This window comes from Cherax quadricarinatus, chromosome 5, assembly GCF_038502225.1.
Source record: "Cherax quadricarinatus isolate ZL_2023a chromosome 5, ASM3850222v1, whole genome shotgun sequence".
Lineage (NCBI taxonomy): Eukaryota > Metazoa > Arthropoda > Malacostraca > Decapoda > Parastacidae > Cherax > Cherax quadricarinatus.
The window spans coordinates 64144692-64157207 of NC_091296.1; the positions used below are offsets into that span (position 1 = coordinate 64144692).

At 46.1% G+C, this 12516-nt stretch overlaps 1 non-coding gene across 1 annotated transcript; it reads right to left on the reverse strand.

Moving 5' to 3' along the window:
• Nucleotides 1-11237: 11237 nt before the first annotated feature.
• Nucleotides 11238-11309, reverse strand: TRNAD-GUC (transfer RNA aspartic acid (anticodon GUC)). The gene has a single exon. It is a non-coding gene; the product is annotated as a tRNA-Asp (tRNA).
• Between the last annotated feature and the right edge of the window lie 1207 nt (nt 11310-12516).

Genomic DNA, 12516 nt, shown 5'->3' on the forward strand with positions numbered 1-12516 from the left:
TTCAGCTACAATATGCATATACATAACTGATGATGCATTGTGTAGAAATACATAAGTTATCACATTTTTTTGTCATCAAAATAGCACTCTAAACTGCATTATCCGTGGGGAAAAATGAGCAGAATCCAGGCTAGGATACTCACGTGAGAGGAGGAGGAGGAAGATAGACTTCCTCCACTTCCTCAGGCTTGCTGGGCACTAGAAGGATGACGGAGGCCGCCACCAGCCCCGTCAGGAGGACGAGGCCCAGGAGGGAGTAGAGAGCATCATCACTGATGGACACGGACAGGTTTCCCACAGAAGCCAGGAGGAACCTTGCGCTCTCCTCCAGTTCTTGCAGGCTTTCGCGCCCCTTGCCGCGCCAGGGTTCTGGCTCTACTACTACATTTTTTGCTGTCTGTGTGTCTGCTGCGGAGGTGTCTACATCATAAGGTACAGCCACGCTAACAACCGTTACCATGACTATAGCCATGATTCCTGTAAAATTATTATTGTTATTATATATTCATGGGAAAGCGCTAAATGGTAAGGGTTATATAGCGCCTGGGAAATGGAAGGCGAACAGTTTTAATCCCAGGAAGGAGAAAGTAGGTAAAATTCCTTGAATATAATTCCTTGGACAGGCCAGTTTCCAAGGCACTGGCTTGCTAAGGGCTTTATCCCCCTGGCAACACCAGCTACGTTAAAATGCAAAAATAACAACAGAGACGAATCACTCAGATCATTTAAACATACGTAGAAGACTTCCTTCACAGGGAACACTGCAGATATGTATACCTAGCAGCTTAAGTTGCATTAACAAATTGCTCACTAACATCTCATTTTTAATTTCCACAGTGATAAGCAACATCTCTATGCTCCATTCTTGGAAAGTGGTCAAACTTCGTGCTTTCCCCCAAGAGTCAAATTCAGTCCCTACATTGCCTACATCATGGAGTTGAGACAGGAGGCCCATGCACCTCCCACGATCAACCAGGACCCAGAAGTAAGTCTCCTTCAAGGATCTAATATCCAAGACTCCTACAGATCACTTCAGATATTCGGGCTTGGGCACATTCCTCCATGTTGGCACCTAGCAAATTGCAACTTATATTTCCTTCTCGTCTATTGTTAGTAGCTCATTACCACAATGACTTCAGCTCGTGGATTTTTGGAGCCCGCTACCCAGACCACTTGCCGATACACTTTGACTACCACCAAGATGAAAATGGGGCGCATATTTTAATATTAAAAAGGCGCCAAATAATACAAGGTGTATAACGAAGCTATTAAATCGCGTTCAGCTTTCTCAGGTGTTGTACGATATGCACTCAACCCCCAGCTACACCCCCATGATACTGTCAACACTATTTTCCACAGCACTGTTCGTCTTACCCTTCAGGGCCATCATGAGAGACGTTTATACAGATGAGTATATTATGCAGGTGAATATGTATATATTCAGGAGAATGCTTCCGGCCTGGCTGTCCGTGTATGACTGATGTCTTGCAGGAAGCTAACAACGCTTATATACGCCCACACATATACGCCGCCCACTGGCCAAAACCGTGGCCGGACGGGTGTGTTGACCAGGAGGTGGTGGGGAAATGGTGAGCCGCCATCACCAAGGTGAAGGAGCATCAGGATGTTTACATGGCATCCTAGACCCTATGGCCAGAGACTCCTAGATCTCACTTCCACCCCCCTCACCCCCTTCAAGGTGAATTCCTTCTCATTTCCCTTCAGTGCCACGGTTTTCACGTGCTCTTAACAGAGGCATATGCCACGCACTTAACTGGTTTAATGTTCTTTGGTTTATAATAGCACGCAGATGTTGGAAAGTTAGTTAGGGAAAGTATTTCCCTTAATTGTTTAGGAACACCTGCTACGTTGACCTGAAGGAGAAAGTAATATTCTGTTAAAGTATCAGTGAAAATACATAAGAGTCTAACCATCATGATGGTTGGCTAATGGGGTTTAAAATCTATCGACTACACTAAGAGTCTTTAATGCTACCCGTAACATTTCATCACCAGACAAGAATACTTTAATCTCTAAAGCAGGAATTAAAGTGAACTCTCAACATATAACGCTGAGAGAAATACACCTTTCGGTATATATAACCTGTCCCATTATGATGGTAAGACACGTGTGCAACAGTTAGTTAGGTATCTTTATTCCTAAAAGTTTCGCGTCCAGAGTAGGCTTCAGCAGTCGAATACAGAGGTGGCAGCAGAAGCAATGGAGTTGTAAAGACGGTGCAGTCAGTTCATTACCCTTGAAGATGTAGTTTTCAGGTGGTCAGTCCCTCAGCCTGGAGAACAGTTCAGTTCCATAGTCTGGCACTGTGCTGTTGTGTTTCTCTAGCTTCCCCAGATCAAAAGAACAAAAGTACACATTATTTATGGGTTACTTCCACATTCCAGAAACATAAGATCCGGAAAGAGATTTTGAACCAATGAATTGCTTTCAAAAAGTATTTCTTTTTAATTAAAACTTGGTAAAACGGCATCGTCCGGTTGCCCCCTGATCTAGCTGATATTTTAGGTTAGAGAATGATCTGTGTTTACCGAACACACTCATCACACAGGATGATTTCCTGTCATACTCCACGAAGGAAGATTTTTCTTGTCCTGCTCCACCACGCAGGATGCTCTTCCTTCCAGACGCCATCACGTATATCTTTCCTGTCATACCACTCGTCATAGTTTTCTTAAAGCTAAAATACAACCAGTGTAGAATAATACCAAATTTTCTTTCACGTTTCTCAAGCCTATTAAAGCTTCCCTTCCTTCCTGTTTTCCCCCTCCGCCCTGAGCGCTGACACGAGGCGCAGAAGACATCCTCCTCGCCTTTCCGAAATTCCCCAGCCCTTTTCTACCTCTCGTTATGATTTTTCCCTAACCTCCGCCAGCCTCTCCAACCTTCCTCCAGCCTTCACCAGCATTCTCCACTTCTACTTAGTCACAACACAGCTTAGGTACCGTGTGAGGCACTTATTAGCGAGGACTCGCAGTGTTTACTGTGGTATGTTGTGGTGTAAGGGGAAAGTGGAAAGCTATTTTACCCAATTTCTCACTATGTAATTATCTGTTTCTAATAACCTGTGCTGAGGAACTGATTACCTCAAACTCATTCTGAGCTTCAACCCTTCTTCTCTGCATTGGACTGAGGAAGCCACTGGTTGGCGAAACGTTTCTACAATAAAGATACCCAAGTGTCCAATTCATCATTATAAGAACATAAGAAGAAACACTGCAGCAGGCCTACAGGCCCATGCGGGACAGGTCGAAGTCTCCTACAGGCTTAAGCCAATGACCCAACCTAGTCAGGTCAGGTCATCATATTAAACCTGCAGTAATGTTGGTACCTGCCATCCTCTTCTTTCACCTCATTCAGCTGGTTTATCACTCTATAGAGCAAAACTTTCTCTAATATCTTCCCGTCGCTGCTGTAGATGAGCCAAGAAATCTTTCTTAAATACTTTAACACTATTAAAATGATACACATGATTATCAGGTCTCGTCTCAGCCCACAAAAACGTCTTTAATGTTTTCAGCCTTCCCGTGTAAATATTTTTGTTAAAAATGACCCGTGGAAAAATAACACTAGAATGTATTAGAAAACGCCTCAATGTCCCGAAAGCTGAAACGTTTTTAATATAAATATAATCCTAGTGTTTGCTTATGTCTCTTATATAAACTAATTTGTCGGTATCTATTACCAAGGTTTATACCAAATAATTTTATTTGTGTGGTTTGGGATCCATTAAGCACCTCGTCTTCGTATTCCTTTTTTTTTTTTTAAGATTATTCACGTGTTTTTTTTTCTCTGTTGACGCTGTACCATCGCTTCGTGTTCCAGTGTTGTCACAAACACCGTCAACACCTATTTTAGCCATTCCCCATCAATATACCTGAAGGATACTTTTAAAGTCTGCCGGGGAGTTATTGAATTTTTCCTGGTTTCATTTCTGTGATATTCCAGCGACGATAATTTGTCAATGTGTCTTCCGTCGGTCTGAAATTTTTAGATCGCCACAAGGACCCACAATGGAAATAAGTCACTTAATCTGAATTTTTGGGCTGTCCTAACTAATTTACACATGTTACTATGCAAGACAAGCCACGGGAGAGGGAGGAAGGCTGGAAATCTTTAGCTCAAGTACTTTTATACTTCTCAGTGCGTCATCAGGAGCTGTGCCATGCTGCACAACTGCAGCTTCTCCAGCATAGCTGCAGTTTCTCCAGCATAGCTGCAGTTTCTCCAGCATAGCTGCAGTTTCTCCAGCATAGCTGCAGTTTCTCCAGCATAGCTGCAGTTTCTCCAGCATAGCTGCAGTTTCTCCAGCACAGCTGCAGTTTCTCCAGCACAGCTCCAGTTTCTCCAGCAGAGCTGCAGTTTCTCCAGCAGAGCTGCAGTTTCTCCAGCAGAGCTGCAGTTTCTCCAGCATAGCTGCAGTTTCTCCAGCATAGCTGCAGTTTCTCCAGCACAGCTCCAGTTTCTCCAGCAGAGCTGCAGTTTCTCCAGCAGAGCTGCAGTTTCTCCAGCAGAGCTGCAGTTTCTCCAGCAGAGCTGCAGTTTCTCCAGCATAGCTGCAGTTTCTCCAGCACAGCTCCAGTTTCTCCAGCAGAGCTGCAGTTTCTCCAGCAGAGCTGCAGTTTCTCCAGCATAGCTGCAGTTTCTCCAGCACAGCTCCAGTTTCTCCAGCAGAGCTGCAGTTTCTCCAGCAGAGCTGCAGTTTCTCCAGCAGAGCTGCAGTTTCTCCAGCAGAGCTGCAGTTTCTCCAGCATAGCTGCAGTTTCTCCAGCACAGCTCCAGTTTCTCCAGCAGAGCTGCAGTTTCTCCAGCAGAGCTGCAGTTTCTCCAGCAGAGCTGCAGTTTCTCCAGCAGAGCTGCAGTTTCTCCAGCAGAGCTGCAGTTTCTCCAGCAGAGCTGCAGTTTCTCCAGCAGAGCTGCAGTTTCTCCAGCAGAGCTGCAGTTTCTCCAGCACAGGTGCAGTTTCTCCAGCACAGCTGCAGCTGCAGTTTCTCCAGCACAGGTGCAGTTTCTCCAGCACAGCTGCAGCTGTAGTTTCTCCAGCACAGCTGTAGTTTCTCCAGCACAGCTGCAGTTTCTCCAGCAGAGCTGCAGTTTCTCCAGCAGAGCTGCAGTTTCTCCAGCAGAGCTGCAGTTTCTCCAGCAGAGCTGCAGTTTCTCCAGCAGAGCTGCAGTTTCTCCAGCAGAGCTGCAGTTTCTCCAGCAGAGCTGCAGTTTCTCCAGCAGAGCTGCAGTTTCTCCAGCAGAGCTGCAGTTTCTCCAGCAGGGCTGCAGTTTCTCCAGCAGAGCTGCAGTTTCTCCAGCAGAGCTGCAGTTTCTCCAGCAGAGCTGCAGTTTCTCCAGCACAGGTGCAGTTTCTCCAGCACAGGTGCAGTTTCTCCAGCACAGGTGCAGTTTCTCCAGCACAGGTGCAGTTTCTCCAGCACAGGTGCAGTTTCTCCAGCACAGCTGTAGTTTCTCCAGCACAGCTGTAGTTTCTCCAGCACAGCTGCAGTTTCTCCAGCACAGCTGCAGTTTCTCCAGCACAGCTGCAGTTTCTCCAGCACAGCTGCAGTTTCTCCACAGCTGCAGTTTCTCCAGCACAGCTGCAGTTTCTCCAGCACAGGTGCAGTTTCTCCAGCACAGGTGCAGTTTCTCCAGCACAGGTGCAGTTTCTCCAGCACAGGTGCAGTTTCTCCAGCACAGGTGCAGTTTCTCCAGCACAGCTGTAGTTTCTCCAGCACAGCTGCAGTTTCTCCAGCACAGCTGCAGTTTCTCCAGCACAGCTGCAGTTTCTCCAGCACAGCTGCAGTTTCTCCACAGCTGCAGTTTCTCCACAGCTGCAGTTTCTCCACAGCTGCAGTTTCTCCACAGCTGCAGTTTCTCCAGCACAGCTGCAGTTTCTCCAGCAGAGCTGCAGTTTCTCCAGCAGAGCTGCAGTTTCTCCAGCAGAGCTGCAGTTTCTCCAGCAGAGCTGCAGTTTCTCCAGCAGAGCTGCAGTTTCTCCAGCAGAGCTGCAGTTTCTCCAGCAGAGCTGCAGTTTCTCCAGCAGAGCTGCAGTTTCTCCAGCAGAGCTGCAGTTTCTCCAGCAGAGCTGCAGTTTCTCCAGCAGAGCTGCAGTTTCTCCAACACAGCTGCAGTTTCTCCAACACAGCTCCAGTTTCTCCAACACAGCTCCTGATGACGCACTGACAAGTGTGAAAAAAAATACTTAGATCTAAAGACCCCCCCCCCCCCCGTGGCTTGTCTTGCATTAAGATTGTCTACGATTGTTTGCAATATGTTACTATGTGTGATAATTATAAATGTGTACCCGTACCTAAATAAGCATAAAATATATAGCCTCCATGTGGGCCCATCGCACTTTATTCTATTTTTGTGATAATTACAGTATACATAATTCTTCTGGCTAAAAAAAAGGGAGGGGGAGAGAGGAAGAAGGGATAGATGAAGGAAAGAAGGAGGGAAAGAGGAAGGAATGAAGGAGGGAAAGAGGAAGGAGAGAAGGTCTTACCTATCTCGTAACTACCAAGAAGAACTTTCTGTAATTGACTATAACTGAAAATCGGTAATTTGCAAATTAGAGTAACCTCCCCAGAGAAGAGAATAATGGGTGAACCAGGGGAGGGGAGGGGAGGGGAGGGGAGGGGAGGGAGGCAGCACTGGCCATACGTAAACACAGGCAACTCGAAGTTTTCGTTTTCATTTTCTGTGCTCTGTTCGCTGCCTTTATTATCAAGTACTCTCTCTTTATTACTCTGTAATGTCTATTATCAAGTGATCTCTCTTTGTTACCCCTGTAATCTCTCTCCCTCTCTCTCTCTCCCTCTCTCTCCCTCTCTCTCCCTCTCTCTCCCTCTCTCTCCCTCTCTCTCCCTCTCTCTCCCTCTCTCTCCCTCTCTCTCCCTCTCTCTCCCTCTCCCTCCCTCTCCCTCCCTCTCTCTCCCTCTCTCTCCCTCTCTCTCCCTCTCTCTCCCTCTCTCTCCCTCTCTCTCCCTCTCTCTCCCTCTCTCTCCCTCTCTCTCTCTCTCTCTCCCTCTCCCTCTCTCCCTCTCTCCCTCTCCCTCTCTCCCTCTCTCCCTCTCTCCCTCTCTCCCTCTCTCTCTCTCTCTCTCTCTCTCTCTCCCTCTCTCCCTCTCTCTCTCTCTCTCTCTCTCTCTCTCTCTCTCTCTCTTTCCCCTCTCTCTTTCCCTCTCTTTCCCCCTCTTTCTTTCCCCCTCTCTTTCCCCCTCTCTCTTTCCCCCTCTCTCTTTCCCCCTCTCTATTTCCCTCTCCCCCTCTCCCACCCTCTCTCCCCCTCACGAAAGGCCTACAGCTATCATTTAATTTCCCCCTGTGGGTGTTTTGCCAAGCTAATGATGATTATCTTCAAATCGCTTGTTCTCTCTCTAGGTTGGAATATTGCTGCACATTAACGGCCTCTTTCAAGGCAAGCGAAATTGCGGACCTGGAAAATATGTAGAGAACTGCACGTATACGTACGTACATACAATAAAGTACCTAAATTACTGGAAACGGCTGAAGTCCCTTGACCTGTACTCCTTGGAAAGCAGGCGAGAAAGATACATGATAATATACACTTGGAAAATCTTACAGGTTCTAGTCCCAAATCTGCACACGGAAATCACTCCCTATGAAAGTAAAAGTTCGGTGTAACATCCCCCCCAATGAAATGCAGGAGCACCATGAGGATGCTGAGACAATACAATAGGTATCAGGGGCCCAAGACTGTTCAACTGTCTCCCAGCATACATAAAGAGGGTTACCAATAGACCCCTGGCTGTCTTTAAGAGGGAGATGGACAGGGACCTAAAGTCTGTACCTGACCAGTCGGACTATGGTTCGTACATCGGTTTGCGTGAAGCCAGCAGTAACAGCCTGATTGATCAGGCCCTGATTCACCACGAGGCCTGGTCATAAACCTAACCACGGGGGCGTTGACCCCTGTGGGGGTCCTGGTTACTGAAAATTTCATGTAAATAACTGTTGGCTTGGTTTCCCTGCCCCTACGGTCTGAGTTTACCTCTCTTCCCTATTTTCTTCCCTTCCTCTTCACTCCCTTTTCCTTCTCACTCCACCCCTCCAAACTCCTCTCTCTCTCTCTCTCTCTCTCTCTCTCTCTCTCTCTCTCTCTCTCTCTCTCTCTCTCTCTCTCTCTCTCTGACATAATGAGATAAACAGCAGACGAGGTTCATGGGATCCCATGTTGATGGTGAATTGCAGGATGTGAAACTCCCGTGAGAGTAACCACTAGCCAGCGACTGTTTGAAACTCCCGTGAGAGTAACCACTAGCCAGCGACTGTTTGAAACTCCCGTGAGAGTAACTACTTGCTAGCGACTGTTGTTTGAAACTCTCGTAACACTAACCACTAGCCAGCGACTGGCAGTGTTCACAATTATTTAGTTACAATAATAAAGTTACGCTCGTTGTATCTTATTTTTTAATATAAAATTTATTTTGAGTCAATGCGATGTTACTTCATACACCGGTTGCTGTCGGAGGTCCAATTACCCGTCTGCTCGTCTGTCCGGGAGTAATTACTTCTACTGTCCCCAGTGTTACTTTCTCCTTTATTTGACTAAAGACGACTGCAGTGTAGACGAAACATCTTGGCAAGAAAGATATCCAACTGTTGTACATATGTCTCACGAAATCGTAATGACACGATTGCAAACAAACCATACCACGGGTGGGGTTTGAACCCGCGATCAGAGTGTCACAAAACTCCAGACCGACACGTTAGTCACTGGGCCAGCTAGTTACAATAAGATACATCCAACTAGGCATATTTTTACACCATAGGAAGGACCGTTAGCATAGGCCACCACTGTGACTACAGATGCAAGTTTTTACAGACGAATCTCCCGCTAACGTGGCCGTGACGGGTTCTAACCCCACCCGTCCCCTCAAGGAAGGTTCCTTGATGTTGGTGAGGGGCTCTTGATTTAGGGAATTGGATCTGTGCTCCAGTTCCCCGAATTAAGCCTGAATGCCTTCCACATCCCCCCCCCAGGCGCTGTATAATCCTCCGGGTTTAGCGCTTCCCCCTTGATTATAATAATAATAATAATAACCCCACCCGTGGTAAAGTTTGGTTATACATATGTCGTCTTCAGCTACTTGTCAGTATTGTGTATCTTTAATATGGAGGAATGGTTTCCTTGTCTCCCACAATGTAAGGCGTTTTAAACCTCTACTCCCACAACATGAGGCGTTATAAACTTTGTCTTCCACTATATGAGGTTTTCTTCTCTTATTCATAACCAGCTTTATATTAAAAGCGTTTATCACACGACTCTATTTCTTTTCAATAAACGCAAGTTCAGGCTCCGTATGAGAGGTTTGTACTAAAATACAGGTCCCGTATAACCAGTGTGTACTACAACACAGACCCCGTATTCCTATTGCAACACTAACACCGTGTGTCCAAATCACTACAAAACATTCACTGTAGGCTACATTGCTACAAAATACATGACCATTTTTTCTTCAAATTTTATCTCACAAACATGAAAATGAGACAAGAGTTGGTTATCCATCATTCAACTCTGATGCTGAGACCAATCTCTCCCGAGTCTCTCCGGTATCTCTGTGAGCGTTCTCATTGTCCCGATTTCCAGAGGTTTCTAAACACTAAATTGTATATATTTAGTGTTTAACTTGAAAAGATACAATTGGGGACATCGTGGAAGAGGTAAGAGCCAGCTAAGACTGGTTCTGGCTTCATGGTGACTCTCAGTGATTCTGGAATCTAACTTTCTACTGTCTGCATTGAAGAGTCGTAAAGTGGGTAGTGGAAAAGCCAGGAATAAGGTCATTATGTGTACTGGCAGATACACGAAGTACCTCTGGAGCACCACTTTTACTTTTCTGGCAGTTCATGTCCCTGAGAGGTCATTGTGTACTGGGAGATACACACCTTTCTTCACACAGTTCACGTTCCCAGAGGTCACTGTGTGTACCGGGAGAGACATTAAGCTCAACCACCTCGTTCCCAGCACATGTTGTTTACTTATCCAGCCCCACCAAAGGTAAGAATGCCTGGTATCGTTGAAGGGTTCTTGTCTCAAGGAATTAGAACTTGCCTCCACTCTGATCAAGTCTGATATTTACCTGTCAGTCCCGGCTAGTGGCCAGTGTTAGTAAAAGCCTGGTCGCCGACTAGTATCTGTCGGATAAGAGTAACGTACCTACACCTAAGCCTTACTCTACACAAAACACACCCCCTCCCTCCCTAGATTCATACTCGAATACGTCGTGAGGCGTATTTCCCAGTGCATATACACTCGCAGAATACTTTAGTGTCTTTCAAAAGTATTAAATTCTTGACTGGTGGCGTCCAGGTGACTTGCAGACGCAATGATCCTCCTGCAGTCGATAGGTTTTAAGCCTAACAAATCACTCTCCCACCCCTCCCATGCAAAACACCGATTATTTCCCTTCCTTCCTCTTCCTCCTCCCATACCCTCCTTTCCTTCCTCCTCCTCCAAATTTATTCCCCCTCCCCTCACTCCGCCAGTGCTGTAGAGAACATATGGCCGCGACAACAACATTCAGAGCACATCCTCACTTGTTCCTGGACTGGAATTGTCTCCGTAATGACTGGAAAATAAAGTATATTCACACTCGAGGTACGGAACCTCACACAGGTGAGATCTTTTGCATCAACTGTGTTTTTTTTTTGGGGGGGGGTTGATACTGTTATTGTAAAACAACAGAAGTACGTTCACTGTTGACAAGCTATTAGGTAGACCAATCCTGAAGACGCTAACGGAGCGTCCGGATGGCTGTCATGGGCGAAACGTTGTGGTCGGAGAAGCAGCAGGTGCAGCTCAATGTTGCCAGTCCTAATTCTTGCATCATAAAATTTAATATCTAAATTCTTTCTGATATTCTCATGCCTGTCACTGACGAAGGCGTCCAATGGACGCCGAAAAGCATTTCACACACCGTGTCCCCCCCCCCCCAGTGGCTATTTTGTTTTCGTTTTTCTTGTAGCTTCTGTAGCAACAAGTATTAGTTCTTGCTTGCCTTTATTGTATAAACTTTCTGGATAGCAGAGTGATTTTAAACTTAATAATGATAGCAGTGTTTCCACTGTTGTGACTTTTGTTTACTAGACAGTCTGAGAGCGCCCTCCCCTTCCGTCTGAAGTTGGACATGCCTAGCATGGGCCAGTAGACCTGCTGCAGCGCTTCTCCTTCCTCATGTTCCAAGACCTGTGCTGAAAACATTATCCTCCCCGGCGGGGAATCGAACCCCGGTCTCCCGCGTGACAGGCGGGGATACTCACCACTATACTACCGAGGACTTGAGATACCTGACTGCACAATGTACTCTCGTCTCGCTCAGTCGTGCGCCCGAGCCCAGGCTTATAATGATAATATAATTCTTATTTACATAATGCAATTTGTACAGACCTGACATCAATAAATAAGTTTATTCAGGTTTACACATAGCAGCATATGTGTAGAGAACCTGGGATAACCCCCAAAAAAGTCAGTGGTATTTCCATTGGAGTCCCTGGTTATGCAGAGCATTTCGGGCAAATTAGGTTACTTTTGTTCCCAGGATGCGACCCACACCAGTCGGTAACACCCAGGTACCTACTTAATGCTAGGTGAACATGGAGAGCAGGTGTCTTAAGGACATATACACTAATGTTTCCACCCGGGAATCGAACCACGGACCTCAGTATGTGTGAGGTGAGTGAGCTAATAACTGAGAATAAATAACAAAAAGGCACAATACCGTGACTGGAACGATACACAAATAACCCGCACCGAAACGTCGTCGTAAGCTTCTCTCTTTTATGTGCGGGTTATTTGTGTATCTAACAACTGAGCTACGGGACACCATCTTTTTGGTTTAATACACAAATAACCCGTTCCAGTCACGGTATTGTGCCTTTTTGTTATTTTTGGTTTAATTCTCGTTTTATTAGTTTTATGCAACATAACCTAACCCGGTTTAACTTTAACTTATCACAATCTTAGCCTAAAATAACCCCCAAAAAAAGAAAACGCCCTTTGACCAAAAACTGGTTCAAAAATTACATTAAGTTAAACGTCGAAAATCTGGCGTTTTAAAAACTGTTGTAGCGACGCTACTGGTTCACACTGACGCGGTGTTGTAGCGACGCTACTGGTTCACACTGACGCGGTGTTGTAGCGACGCTACTGGTTCACACTGACGCGGTGTTGTAGCGACGCTGCTGGTTCACACTGACGCGGTGTTGTAGCGACGCTGCTGGTTCACCTTGAGGCGGTGTTGGGGTTTGAGTTGTTTATTTCTAAGGTAAAAGTGTCACTGTCCCCCTCCAGAGTGCCACTGTCCCCCACAGAGTGCCACTGTCCCCATGGGATGCTTTAATAGCCTAGGAAGCCAGCATACCTATCAGCTTTAAGGCTGATGAGTCCCCTTTCGTCTCTATTTGCCAACACTAATGGATATGGATTGTGGAACGTAAAAGAAAAAACTGACTTCAGATAGTTTAACCTGCTTTGTGAGTGCGATT